Source organism: Mauremys reevesii, linkage group 23 (genome assembly GCF_016161935.1).
Source record: "Mauremys reevesii isolate NIE-2019 linkage group 23, ASM1616193v1, whole genome shotgun sequence".
Taxonomy (NCBI): domain Eukaryota; kingdom Metazoa; phylum Chordata; order Testudines; family Geoemydidae; genus Mauremys; species Mauremys reevesii.
Genome location: NC_052645.1, coordinates 20,681,853 through 20,695,099, shown reverse-complemented (window position 1 = coordinate 20,695,099; position 13,247 = coordinate 20,681,853). Strand labels below are relative to the sequence as shown.

The 13,247-nt window shown below is 51.4% G+C and overlaps 1 protein-coding gene across 2 annotated transcripts in view; it reads left to right on the top strand.

Moving 5' to 3' along the window:
• Positions 1–13,247, top strand: part of COL8A2 (collagen type VIII alpha 2 chain) — a 143,068-nt gene that overhangs the window by 42,197 nt on the left and 87,624 nt on the right. The gene's annotated exons all lie outside the window — the stretch shown is intronic.

The window sequence follows — 13,247 nt, the reverse complement described above, 5'->3', positions numbered from 1 at the left end:
ATGAAACAAGGGGCTTCACACACACCCATAGGGCCCTGAAGCAAGGCCAGCAGGGCCATGCTTGGCAGTGGTGCACGGCCGTGCTCGGGAATGTGTACAAAGGTCGCTCAGCATTAGCTGGCACCAGAACAGTGAGCAAGCCTGTGTCGTGAGGCCTGTTTTGCACAGCCAGTGGTAGAGCTGGGGAGGGGGGGCTGCCCACAGCCCCCGCCATGATCTTGGTTTGCTTTCAATTAGTGTGTGTGGTGAGGGGGAGGGGAACAGCAGCCTCTGTGTGTCTCCCCACTTGCCTAACCTCATGGGGGGGTTCTTGTGCTGGGGGTTGGGGAGAGTATTCTGCGGGGGTGGGGAGGGTGGAAGGAGCAGTGTTGCCAACCTTGGCGATTTTGGGAGCTACTTTTCGCACACAATTGATGAAAACTGGAGGTTTGAAGTAGACAGCCCTGGGGAGCAGCCTGCTTTCTCTCTCTCTGGTTTTGGTCACCATGTGTGATTGTTGTGGAGTCTAAGACTAGAAGTATTGTTATGCTGCACCCTTCCAGCAAGAGTATTTGCTGGTTTTGATCTAACTTCTCTGGGTGTATGCTGTGAACATAACAAGAATCTGTAATGGCAGGTAAATCAAGGGGTCTGACCCAGTGGGTCGGCACAGCCCCATTGACTCTGGTCCAGCCATTTTATTTTAAACCAACAGGCTGTAAATAACTACCACATAGATCATCCTCTCCACTCAGCAATCTGCTGCTGGACAAGTACAGCCAGCTCCTGAACTTAACACCATCCTTCAGTCTGTTCCAGACATGGTGCTGACCCAGCAGCCATGTGTGCTTTGTCTACTAGGGATGCCCTGGCTCAAGACACCGTTTACCAGCCCAGGGTATCATGTGAAGCCCTGGCCCGTCTTCGGTCTGCGGCTGGGTGAGAGAGCAGGGCTGAGTGTGCTGTTTGCTTGTTAAATTGAATTTCCTGAGGGAGATCGGGGGGTGCTGGGGGCCTCCAGACAAACAGCCTTTGTGAGCAGGCGGCACAGCAGTTCCCTTTTGTGGTTTGGGGTTTTTTTTGGATGATACAATCTGTTATTCCAAGAACTACCCAGCAAACGGGCCTGGTTAAATGAATCCCTGAAGGTTACTGGGGCTGGAGCTCACTGTGCCTTTGAGCTCTCATTGGAGCCAATCACCTCTGTCCCCAGACAAACATTGTAATTGAACTCGGGAAGGGGGGGGGAGCAGCACTGGCTCCCCTCAACAACTCCCCACACACACACTGCAGGGGTAACTGGCTGGTGTCTGCGCTGACAGGGCATCGTCTGGGTTTAGTCTGAGTAGGGAAAGGCCGTGTAACGGGGAGCAAGGGCAGGGTTTGGTTAGTTCTCAGGCACATCCCTGTCCCGGGCAAGATGCTGACAACAACCCAATGGTTGCAGCACAAACCGGAACAAGGAGAATCCTCCCAGCGTATCCCGCCGGGAGCAGAGAGAGGAAGAGCCCTTTCCTGCAGCTGCAGGTCCGCTCTGGAGATTGGCCTGGCCCTGGAACAACCCCCCCTGAGCTTTGCAGGCTCTGAGGCTGTGGTCACCATGAGCTGGACCCAAACCCCGGTCTGAACTGCAGGGCATTAGGAGGCCTGGATCTAAGCCCACTGCAGAGCTGAGCTCCAGTCGAGATGCTGAAGAAGGAAGTGGCAGATGATGCTGTCCCCTCACTCTGCTCCCATAGTCCAATCCCCACAGTCTTCAGTGTATTTGTCCTCCCAACCCCCAGCGAAGCAGGGAAGTGCTGTTAATAACAATACCGAGGCTGACGTCCTTTGTAAAGGGTTCTGAGATCTGCTGGCAAGCGCGCTAGGCTTGCTGTCATCCCCCTGTATAGATGAGGAGGCACAGAGACCGGGTGGCCCTAGGTAGAGAAGAACTAGGTGGAGGTATCACTCGTCATCCCTCTTTGCAAAGCAGGTCAGTATCATCATCTCTGCTTTACAGATGGGGAAACTGAGGCATGGAGAAGGGAAATGACTTGCCCAAGGTCACCCAGCAGGTCTGTGAATAGAAACCAGGTCTCCTGAATCCCTGTCCTGGACACTGGACCCTACTGCCTCGTTAGTGGGTCGGTGGCTACATCTACACAGCAAGCTAGGGGCATGATTTCCCTCCTCGTGGACACCTGCTCGGTTTCCTAGAGCTAGCGTGAGTATAAAATAGCCATGCAACCACAGTAGCCTGGGTAGCGGCAGCTGAGCCAGGCTGAGTACACACCAGCTCTGTGTGTGTGTGAGACTCTGACTGACTGACCCTAAAGCAAGTAGAGCTTGTTCCATCTGTATCGTGTTTGTAACGTCCCTCTTGTCCCAGGCAGAGCGCTGCCGATATAACTTCGCTGCCTCGTGCCTGGTTGCAATATATGAACGTGTTGGCTTTGTTGCTGGAGCGCTATTGTGCTCTGGGTGGGACACTGCCAAGATCGCACTCCTGCCCCCAAAGAGCTTCCCATCCTAACAGAGTTCAGACAAGAAAAGTCCCCCCCCATCTGCTTCAAGAGCTGCTCTGCGGCGGGCTCAGGGGCTGCGCTGCTGTCCCCGGGATGGCTGAAATCAGCCAAAAGACGCCCGTCGACGACATGTGAGCTGGGGCAGGCGTCCTTGGAGCGCTGCTGCTGGTCCTGCTCTGGGTGGATGTTTTTTGGGTGCTCTGTTCCTTCCTGAGCATTATGGGATAGTGGCCCAGTTTTTCCCACAATGCACCAGTAACAACAACGCATGGGTGCACAAACAGCTGCTCTTTTTTGTGCATGGACACAGCTTGGTCATGGTGCTTGCAGCTGGCTCACAGAACCTGTTTGCAAACTCATGGCTGTCTCTGTTGCATAGATAGGCCCTCGCTGGGTTTGAACCAGGGCTCCAGGGTTTATTGGCACCCCTTAGACCTGCTCGGCATTACCACCCACCTTGCAGGGATGCTGCCTACTCTGCTTTTATTCACTCACTTGGGGATTTTCCTGCCTGTCGTCGCTGGGCAAGAGCCAGTGAGTTTAAAAATAAAAGCTAGCGGCTGTGCTGGGAGGTTGAGCGAAGCATCGGACATCTCTCTGGGTGGTGCTAAATGTTCCAGAAATAGCCTCGTCTCCCAGCCAAAGCTCATATCACCAAAATGTTCATAGAAGCAGCCTCGGTGCTGGGTGTGGAAGGAGGGGTTGCCCTACTGTTTCAAATCCCTCCCCCATTGCTGCTACCCAGCATGTGCATCCAGTGCTGGGGAGTACGGAGCAAAGGCATTGGTGTGTGCACGTGACCAGCCATGGGGGCCTCCTCAGAGAGAGCTATGTGCATGGTGCTGCCACCAGGGAGGTGTAGGGGTAGAGACAAGGGGGCCTTGAAACTCCTTCTCCTCTTCCAAGAGCTGGAAAAGAGACTGTAAGAGTTGCTTGAGGTACTGGATGAGTTGGGGGTGTCTAAGGGCACCTGCTTCCAAGGAACAATACCGGGACTTTGGGAGCAGTTCCACTGCAGGGGAAGCCATGGAACCAGAAGACACTCATGCACCAGGAACCCATCCCAAGAGCTAGCCGGCCAGAAGACAGCTTATGCCAAGATCCCACCACATGCAGCAATAACCCATCCAGCTCGGACGATGGCTCACTCTGGGAAGCCATCCTCTATGTTGGCTCTGAAAAGGGACTAGCTACCTCGAGGACACGTTCTCAACAGACGGGAGGAAGGAACGCTGTGGGGAATGACGCCTATAGGAGAAAGGGGAGGTAGACGTTGGGCCCAGGGCCAAGATTTTTCAAAGGCACTTGTCGCAGTAGCTGCCCAAGTTCCTCTGAGTTTCAATAAGAGCTGTGTGCTCTGCTCTTTGAAATCCTTCAGCCTCCCAGAGCAGAGTATCCCACCCCAGCTGCAATGCACGTCGAGGGGCCGAAAACAAAGCCAGCTTGGGCACTCCAGAAAAAAAATTAACATTAGATTCCTGCCTAGAGGGGGGAGAGAGCGTCTAATCTCCTGTGTGTGTGAATGAAATCCAGTCCAACTCCTGGCACCGCTGCAGAGGCACTATCTGCTGAAAGCAAAGGCCCTATCCAGAGAGCAGCGCTTGGAGGAAAGAATCCCATTTTATATCTTTATAAACCACCTCCCCATACTCCCAGAGCTCACTGGCAGGACATCTTATTTTCACCGCAGCTCTGGCCCAGCTTATTAAAGGGGGATGGGCTAGTACCATTGCTCAATGTTCAGCTTCTTTTCAGCCAAGCAGCTGCCAGGAAGCTACGGGTTCAATCCCCGGTGGAGCCATTAGCTTTCCTCACCGGCTCACAATCTCCAGACTGAGGCCAAGAAACAGAAGTGGGGTGGAGTCAATGAGTCATCCTGGTTGCTAAAAGGAGAGTCAGTACAAAGGGGGCTCGGGGATTGGGGGCCGATGAGAAGTGAGCTCAGAGAAGAATTAGTGTGAGAATTTTAAAAATATCCCCCTCCCCCCTTTAAGAAAAAAAGATGGTTCCAAACTAGTTTGTTACTGTAAGGACCATCCAGGATCTAGGGGCTTTGCATCCAGATTGTGATGGTCAATGTTGTGCTGGGCTGACAGCACTGGAGAGCGTATCACAAAGGTCCCATTGGGCTGGGGAACTCATTGCCACCAAATGGCACCAAGGGCAGGACTCCGAACCAAGGTTAGGACCTTTTGGTGGTGAACACGGCTCCCGTTCGTTATAGCAAAACTGTTAGTAAATAATAACTTCTAGAAGGCAGCTAAATCTTCAAGTTTCAGGGCACAAGCCACCGGCTACCGAACTGGGGTCAGGAAGAAACTTCCCCCAGAGGCAGTTTCTCCCAAAACTGCAGGGTTCTTGCACCTTGCTCTGAAGCAGCTGGTGCTGGCCTCTGTTGGAGACTGGGCTAGATGGACCCAGCTCTGATCCAATAAGGAATTCCTACGTAATCCTCTTTTTACACTGTTGGCTACAGCACAAGCAGTGGACCGAGGCCTCTGAGCTCCTTGTGTGAGATGGCAGCCGCTCTCCCACCAGACTTAGGTTCCTGGTTCAAATCCCACCTAGAGGTGAAGGAATCTCTAGCGAAAACCCCACATCTCTTCAGCGTTCAATGGCCAAGCCCCTGCCTCCTTCAGCACCCTGCAACCGAGGGCTTGGAAAGAGCAAGGGGTACAGGGTTTGGAGGGGTTTGGCCTGAGCCATCTGGCCAAAGCCCAAGGATCCTGCAGTTCTGCTGCCTTGCTTTGAGCTGCAGGCCTGGGCCCCTCTGCAGCAGGCAGCCATGGGAGACAAACCCTGAGGACAGCCAGGAAGGGCTAAAATGCATCAGGAATCGGCTCTGCGGCGAAGCCAGCTCACTGGATGGGGGAGCACAACGATGGCTTCCCGGCGCGCTCTCCTGTAGCACCCCCCACCCTGCGCCAGTCTGCTCTATGGAGCAGGGGAGAAATCACAACAGGGACCTGGCCCCATCTCCTGCCATCATCTGCAGGGCAAAGGGCCTGGACGTGGGTATAGCTTGTCAGTGAGCAGAGCCGGGCTGGGGGCATCCCCAGGGGACACGGGCCTTGAAAAACTGGCATTGGGACTGGAAAGGCTCAGACGGGGGAGGAGCTGGTTGCATGTCATGCCAACAAGAGAAGCTCGCTAATAAGAAAGACAGTGCCAGAGCCAAGAGCAGCGAGCGCAGGGGGATAAGTCATTCCACAATCTCCCTGTATCCAGACCCTTCAGTTTAAGGGCTTGACAAATTTGCTCTAATAACCAGGCTCATAAATTGTGGGAACGCATGATGCTGCACTTCGTGCTATTTTGCAGGCAAGAGCTTCATGCTGAGAAACGGGCGCCTCTCGTGTTTCCTTAGCAGGAGGGGCGGCAAAGGGCAGAATGGGAGGAAAGAGATCGGTTCTAAGCATGCACAGAGCCCAGTGCTATGTGCTGAGAGGCCTGGAGGGTCGGGGTTGGGGTGGTGGGGGTAGCAGCTTGGTCACGAGATTGCAGGCCTGAGCCCCTGGTGTCGCACAAACTAGGTCTCTCCTCTAGCCTGACGCCATCCTCCAGTCCCACTCCCACTGCAAGGCTCGAACGGTTCATTAGGGACTTGGAAATCCCGGGAGGGCATCGTCCAAGCTGCTCAGTGAATGCCAGCGGCGATGAGTTAATGTGGCCTCGCACCTTCTAGCAGACGCCCTGGTTCTCGGGTGTTTAGACCCCACCCATGAAATTCTCCTCAGGCCTGAAATCCGACCTGCTCCGTCTCCACCTCGGAGCATTTTGTGTCCGTGTGGGGGAGGTTTGCAGGAGTCAGTTGTGCTCTTGCCATTCGTGTTGTTCTTTGGAATCAATTCAAAACCAGTCATCAAAAGAGGAAAGGGAGTGAGACAGGTCAGAAATTTAAGCCTATTGCTGGATCTAAGGAGAGGCCTGAGTCTGGTTGGGGTTGAGGGGTATCACCAGAGCTGTGGCTGTGAGGAGCCCGGCATTGGATTAGCCCAGAGGTAGGCAACCTATGGCATGTGTGCCAAAGGCGAGATATGAACTGATTTTCAGCAGCACTCACACTGCCCAGGTCCTGGCCACCGGTCCGGGGGGCTCTGCATTTTAATTTAATTTTAAATGAAGCTTCTTAAACATTTTAAAAACCTTATTTACTTTACATACAACAACAGTTTAGTTCTATATTATAGACTTGTAGAAAGAGACCTTCTAAAAACGTTAAAATGTATGACTGGCACGCGAACCCTTCAATCAGAGTGAATAAATGAAGACTCGGCACAGCACTTCTGAAAGGTTGCCGACCCCTGGATTAGCCAGTGGGCTGCAGGTCAGGATTGAGGGGCATTGACAGAACTGTATTCAGGGACTTTAACGCCTGCACTGCATGAACTTTCACATCAGTGAACTTGTTGACTGTCTATGAATATTGTAGTGAACACCGAGGCCACAGGAGCAGTCGATGGGAATTCACTGTTTCAATGGAGCAGCTGTGGAGGGACACGGTTATGAGGTATTCACCCAAATCTAGTAACACTCCCCTCTGCTCTGCTGTCCATGTCACTACTGGCTGATGGATATTCTTTTGCTATGGGACTGTGCGGTGCCAAGCGTGACGGAGCCCTGATCTCGGCCTCAGAAGGTCCATATTGCCGCGCTCGAGCCAGGCGTCTTGCGGAGGAGATGGCGTGAGAGGCTGCAGGGTGCTTATTCCCAGGAGACTGAGGATGCCACCTCCGCTGACCAACTATAAATGTGGGGGTTGGATCCTGGACCTCTTCCCTCCCTCCCCCCAATCTGCCAGACTTTTGTGCTGTCTCTAGCTTCCCAGCTTGGATGCCACTTGAAATATGTTAATGGGACACTTTTTTTTTTTTGATCAATAACTGCATGGGCTCATCTGACTTTGTTTTTAACCAGGCCAAAACAAACCCAGCCAAATTCCATTGAGGGTTGGCATTTTCCTGTGCCCGGCCTTCCAGATCATAGCATTTCATGTGCTTGCTGTAAAGGAGGTGGGAAAAGCTTGTGGTCTGCAAAGAGATCCCTCCACAGCAGGCTCTGGGGCTCAACGGGTGATGTGGTTAATGTGCTTGCCACACAAGGACTTTTAATGCAGCGCAATCTCCCTCCCTTGCTTTAATTGCTCATCCTTTCTGATCCACCAGTGGGGATGGTTCAATGGGTTAGTCTTCAGGTTTGGAAGGCCAAGACCTGCTGGATCTATCCTTGACATGCCAGGTCCAACCCTCTTGGTGAGTTCCCTGAAATTTGCAGGACTCTATTATTCATTTGTGTTACAATACTGGGATCAGGGCCCTGCTGTGCGAAACCTTGTACACACACACGAGAGACAGTCCCTGCCCCAGAGAGCTCAGTCTAAATAGGAACTATTATCCCCATTGTACAGATGGGGAGATGGATGTTCACACAAGGAGGGAGAGCTGGGAATAGATCATTGATTTTTCTCCATTCCAGTTCAGTGCCTTAAACACAAGATCACTTGCTTCAAAGCAGGGTCCTGTCTGCCTTGTACACACACTACAGGTGACTTTGAAAATCTGGCCCTTACTTTTATGCCAGTGCCTGCAATCAAGGGTGGGAACAATTGTTGGAATGTCTGACTCTCTGACATGTAAGCATAAGAAACCTTTGCAGCGGCAAAGCAGATAGGCAGCTTATGATTTCCATGGTCAAAACGGTGAAGGAAGCAACTGCAAAGCAGATAGGCATTCAAATTTTTATTTGCTGACAGAATCAAACATGGCCAATGAAAGGGCATTATGGAAAGTTTGCCTAAAGAGAACCCATAAGAGGGTGGGGGATTTTCCCCACTATTAATCATAGACTATCAGGGTTGGAAGGGACCTTAGGAGGTCATCTAGTCCAACCCCCTGCTCAAAGCAGGACCAATCCCCAGACAGATTTTTGCCCCAGATCCCTAAATGGATCCCTCAAGGATTGAACTCACAATCCTGGGTTTACCAAGCCAATGCTCAAACCACTGAGTTTCATTGGTCACAGTTTTCCTTTTCCTCTGATGTCATGTGTACAAGTTGTCTGCTGTGTTCTACCTCAGAGGTGGCTGCATTTCAGTGATACTATATATATAAAATATGTTAGTTTATTGAGGATTCAAAGCAGTACATTAACAAACCATCCTTCCTTGTCTCATTAATTACTAAAATTGCACTCGACAATACTTCTTTTGTAGTATCTTTTTAATGTATAGTCCTCTAGAAAAATAAGATGAATTGATTGAATTTTTCCCCTCATCCCTCACTGCCACATATTAAGCCTCATAAATTTCAGTCAACGACAACAATGCAGCATCTGCAGCCATAGCAGTGTGGTTTCAACCAAGTGAAGCAAGAGCCAGTGGCTCCAAATATTTGCTGTTTCCTAGAACACAGAAGAGTGAGAGTGTCTGTCTGTCTCCCTGGCTGATTCTGCTTTCAATTACACTGGCGTAAATCAGGAGTAACAGTGGGGTCCCCCTGGTGAAAAACTAGCATGAGTAGGATCCGGATACTTGTGTGTCTCTGCTGCTCCTTACATAAGTCCTGAAGTGCCTGTGGAGCAGCGTTCCCAATAACAAATAAATCATTTTCATACTTCCCAGTAAATTATTGCTTCCTCCCACCTGCGTGATTTTTCTCAAGTTTTAAAGATATTTTGGTTTTGCAACTTTGCCAGTTCCCATCAGCTCTTGAAATATATTTGTTTGTTGAGTTTTCTGGGCTGCTCACAAGAGGTTATATCATTCTGCCATTCTGCTCCCTGGCCAGCATTCCAGTAGGTTGCATAATTCCATCCTCAACGATAGATGCACGAGCCCTTTGCTCCCTGGGCAGAGATTCCAAACAGCTCTGAGCCTGTCATAAGTCAATGCAGGCGCCTTGTGCCTGACGACTTCTGAGCCCTGGGAAGAGACTGCTTTACAGCTAGTAGTGGAGGAAAGCGCTGAACCCACTCTGGTCCTGGTGCTGGTGCTGGTCCTGGGTCAGGAGCTGAGCCAGATGGGCGCTGAGTGCCTCCACCAAGGCAATCCCTCTGAAGTCAGTGGGGATTGAGAGAGCAGAACACCTGGCCACGTCAGGCCCTGCAGCCCCTTGCAGTCAATGGAAAGGCTCCTCTTGCCTGCATTTTGGCTTGGGCCCCCAGGGCGTTGAGCGCTGGCTGATGCCGCAAAGGCCAGAGCAGAGGTTTAGTTCCAAGTTTGCAGTGAATTGCAGGCTCCGCTGATGTGGGGCAAGGTGCAGAGTGGTTCATCTGCCCTCCGGTCCTGACCTAGCAGCCTCTTGCCCTGTTTATCCAGCCTGTGTCCTTTGCCCCTGAGCATTTGTTTCAGACAACCCTGTTTTAGAAATGATCTTGGCCTCTTGTTTCATTAACCCTGACCCCAAGGGCTTAAGCAATGGGCTTCGTTGTTTACAAATTGAATACATTAAATAATTGAAATCTCTTCTCTGGCTGAAGTGGGGGATCCCACCCATACACCCTTCAAACTGAGGAAGCTATTTCCCCTTCGCAAGCCCCACCCCTGGTCTATGACTGAGGACAAGACTTTCTATAGCTCTTCAGCTTATGGCATCAGGCTGGGAGTCAGGAGATCTTCATTCAAATTTCAGCTCTGCCACTGACTCCCTGTGTGACCTTGGACAACTCACCTCCCCTTGCTGTGCCGCAATGCAAAAAGGGATTTGTGAGAGTGCCTGCATAGACAGGATTGTGAACCCTGCAGTGCTGAGCTTTGTATTACCGTCACAAGAGCCCCCTAGCTGAGATCAGGGCCTCTCTGCTCCAAGGAGCTTACCGGCATAACTAAACACAAGGAGATGAAATGACTTAGCCGGGTCATGCAGCTTTCTGGGGCAGAGTGAAGGGACAGAACCTGGGTTTCCTGGGTCCTAGCCACCAGCCCGCCTGGCCAGAGGGGGGAAGCATGATTGATTTCTGGGCTATTTGTGAGTTCTCACAGAAGGGAGCGCGTCTCCCTCCTTGCACCTGGCCCAGCCTGGAGAAGAACGCTGTCTATCTCGAAAACGGGAGTGGAATAGTTTTCCAGCTTGAAGCCAAAACTAAAATGGTTTGTAATAAATGCATCTATTTGTCTTCAGCTCGGTAGTTCCCAGACAACAGCAGCTCAGACAGTCAAGGTGGCAGAAACTTCTGGGCCTTGCTAACAGGAGATGCTTGATGACTTCCTAGTCCCTTTGGGCATATTAACCCTGTGGCCTCCCCATCTGCATGCTTCAGGTTTCAGACAGCAGGCAGGTTGTCATCACTGCAAATGGTTCTGGCTTCACTACCCCAAGGACAGCTCACCTCTCCCCCAGCCTGGTACCGGGGAACCACTCCATGTTCTTCATGCTAATTTCATTTTGAGAAATCAATTTTTTTTTGGTGAAAATGTCTGTTTTTGTTTTTGTTTTTTTAAATTCTGTCTTATGGGGTGGGTGGGTGCAGGTTTGCATCTCTGGTTTTGTGCATCTGTGTTCTTTAAACTGCACCAGGAAAAAGCAGAGTGGGGAAAAGAGCCAAAGGGAAAACAAAAAGGATCAACAGTGAAAATTTGGTAAAAGTTGCTTTTTAAATTACAAATAAACCAAAAAAAAAGTTGCTTTTTGGAATGTGCAGGGAAAAAATGAAACATTTTACAAAACACATTCTCCAGGGGCTCAGCTCCCTGCCTTGGAGAGCCGGAGATTGCCCCACAACCAGTGTGGTGTCCAAGCGGCCTTTTGTTTCCTAGATTAACTCCTTATTACTTTATCAAAGAATGACTAGTGGAGATGCCCAGCTGGCCCGTCCCCAGCCAATGCCGGATTGTTCGGCATCTTGGTCTATCTTGTTTTTAAGATTCCTCTTTTGAAATGATCTAAGCCTCTGCCATTTGTCTGATGTTCCTTCGTTCTGGTAGGATATCGGGTGGGGACGCCACTCGGAGAAGTGAGGAAAGACCCTCCAGTTCCGCACTGGTAGATAATGTTGCAAGCTGCAGTGATGGCTATATTGTAACAAGCCATGGGTGCCTGCTGGCCCGACATCCCGCTGACCAGTTAACTTCCCATGTGGACCCGTCCCTAGAGGGAGACAAACTCCACAGTCTCTCCTAGTGGGCACAGCCTGGGATGATGCTGACCTACTTGTAACGCGCTCAGCAGCGTGTGCTCCCCGTCCCTTGCCTGGATGCAGCCTGTCTTGTAAGAAATACATCCATCTGTACGCGTGTCCGTCTGTCCTCCCCTAGGAGGTGCCCGGCAGTGTGACCGTGTCCTGCACAAAATGGCAGAGGTCGAAATCCACTCCCTTGGGTGCGATTATTGCACTCTAGTGGCTGCAGCCTAAAGAGGCCGTCAGATGCATCATAAACCTTGTGGGCCAACTTGTAATCTGATGGCATCAAATAAAACTCAGAGCAGTTGCAGAATTTCAGCCCCTTCTTTCAGGGCTTGCTCAAACCGGGAGTCCAATGTGAGTTAACCAGAGAAGCTAGGTCCTGCTGCCTGTCCCTTTCTCCCTGACCCACCTGCTCCCAGCAGGTCTTTCTCCCCAGTGAGCTGCTTTTGGCCTATAAGGACCAGACGACCTGCAGGATCTCACCTGAGCCCTGGCCTCAAACCCAGCACCAGGAAGCAGCTAAATTAGTCACAGGTGGGACTCAGTCCAGCTCCCTTAAAGGGCCCTCCCACCCTGACATAAACTCTTTTAAGTTAAGCCGTAGGGCCTGTGGGTGTGGGTCAGAGAACACTGGGCTGCATTCCCGCTTCCTCCCATGCACTCCATATGGCCGCAGCATGTGACACACAGAGGAGCGGGGAACCCTGTGCAGCCGCTGTACTGTAACCTTTGGCAATGACCGTGGTGTTGCCAGCAGATGGATGATCCTGGATAGGGGATGAGCAGTGGGAGGCAGGAGCCGACTGCAAATATCTGAGGGAGACTTTGCAAACCTTTCCCAAGGGCCAACAGTGTCCCTGCAATGTCTCCCCTCCCCACCTTAGATGTTTGTTCCTCTTTGCAGATTCATGTACTACCACTAAGGCCTGCTGGGTGTCTCCAGCCTCCCACCCCCCCGCCTCTCTGCAATGGCTGCCCCCCCAGCTCGCAACGGCAGGGTCAGTGAGGGGTGAATGAGGCGCCGGGCTGGTGCCAAGCCAGGTGGGTTTTCAGCTCCACCTTTAAAGCGCAGAAGCAAGTTTTGAGTTAAAGTTTATCCACATAAAACTATCCCCAAATGGGACCTCTGAAAACCCTTAATTCCTCTGGATTGTTACTAATTGTTGAGGGTGAGAGCAGGGAACGCAGTTGGCAAGGGAGCCAAGTGAGACTTTAATTGCCTCTCTCGTGCCTTGCCAGAGACTTAAGAGGAAAGAATGAGTTTGGGGGCTGAGTGAAACGCAGGCTCCCCGTGTTGGGGATAGCAGGCAAAGATTGCCTCTTGTGACGTGCTGAGGACAGAAGAGAACTCTCTTGGTGGCTGAAATGGGGCAGGCAAGGCAGGTACCTAGCTCAGACCATCTGGCTTTGAACAGGGCCCCTAGCAATCCGGTCCTTGCTGGGATTTGGAAGGAGATTCTTCAGGCTGTGTCATTCCAGCAGATGCAGCAGTGGGGATATTAGAAAAAGACTCGGGTGACCAGATGTCCTGATTTTATAGGGACAGTCCTGTTTTTTCAGTCTTTTTCTTATATAGGCGTCTATTACCCCCCACCCTCTGTCCCGATTTTTCACACTTGCTGTCTGGTCACCCTAGAAAAG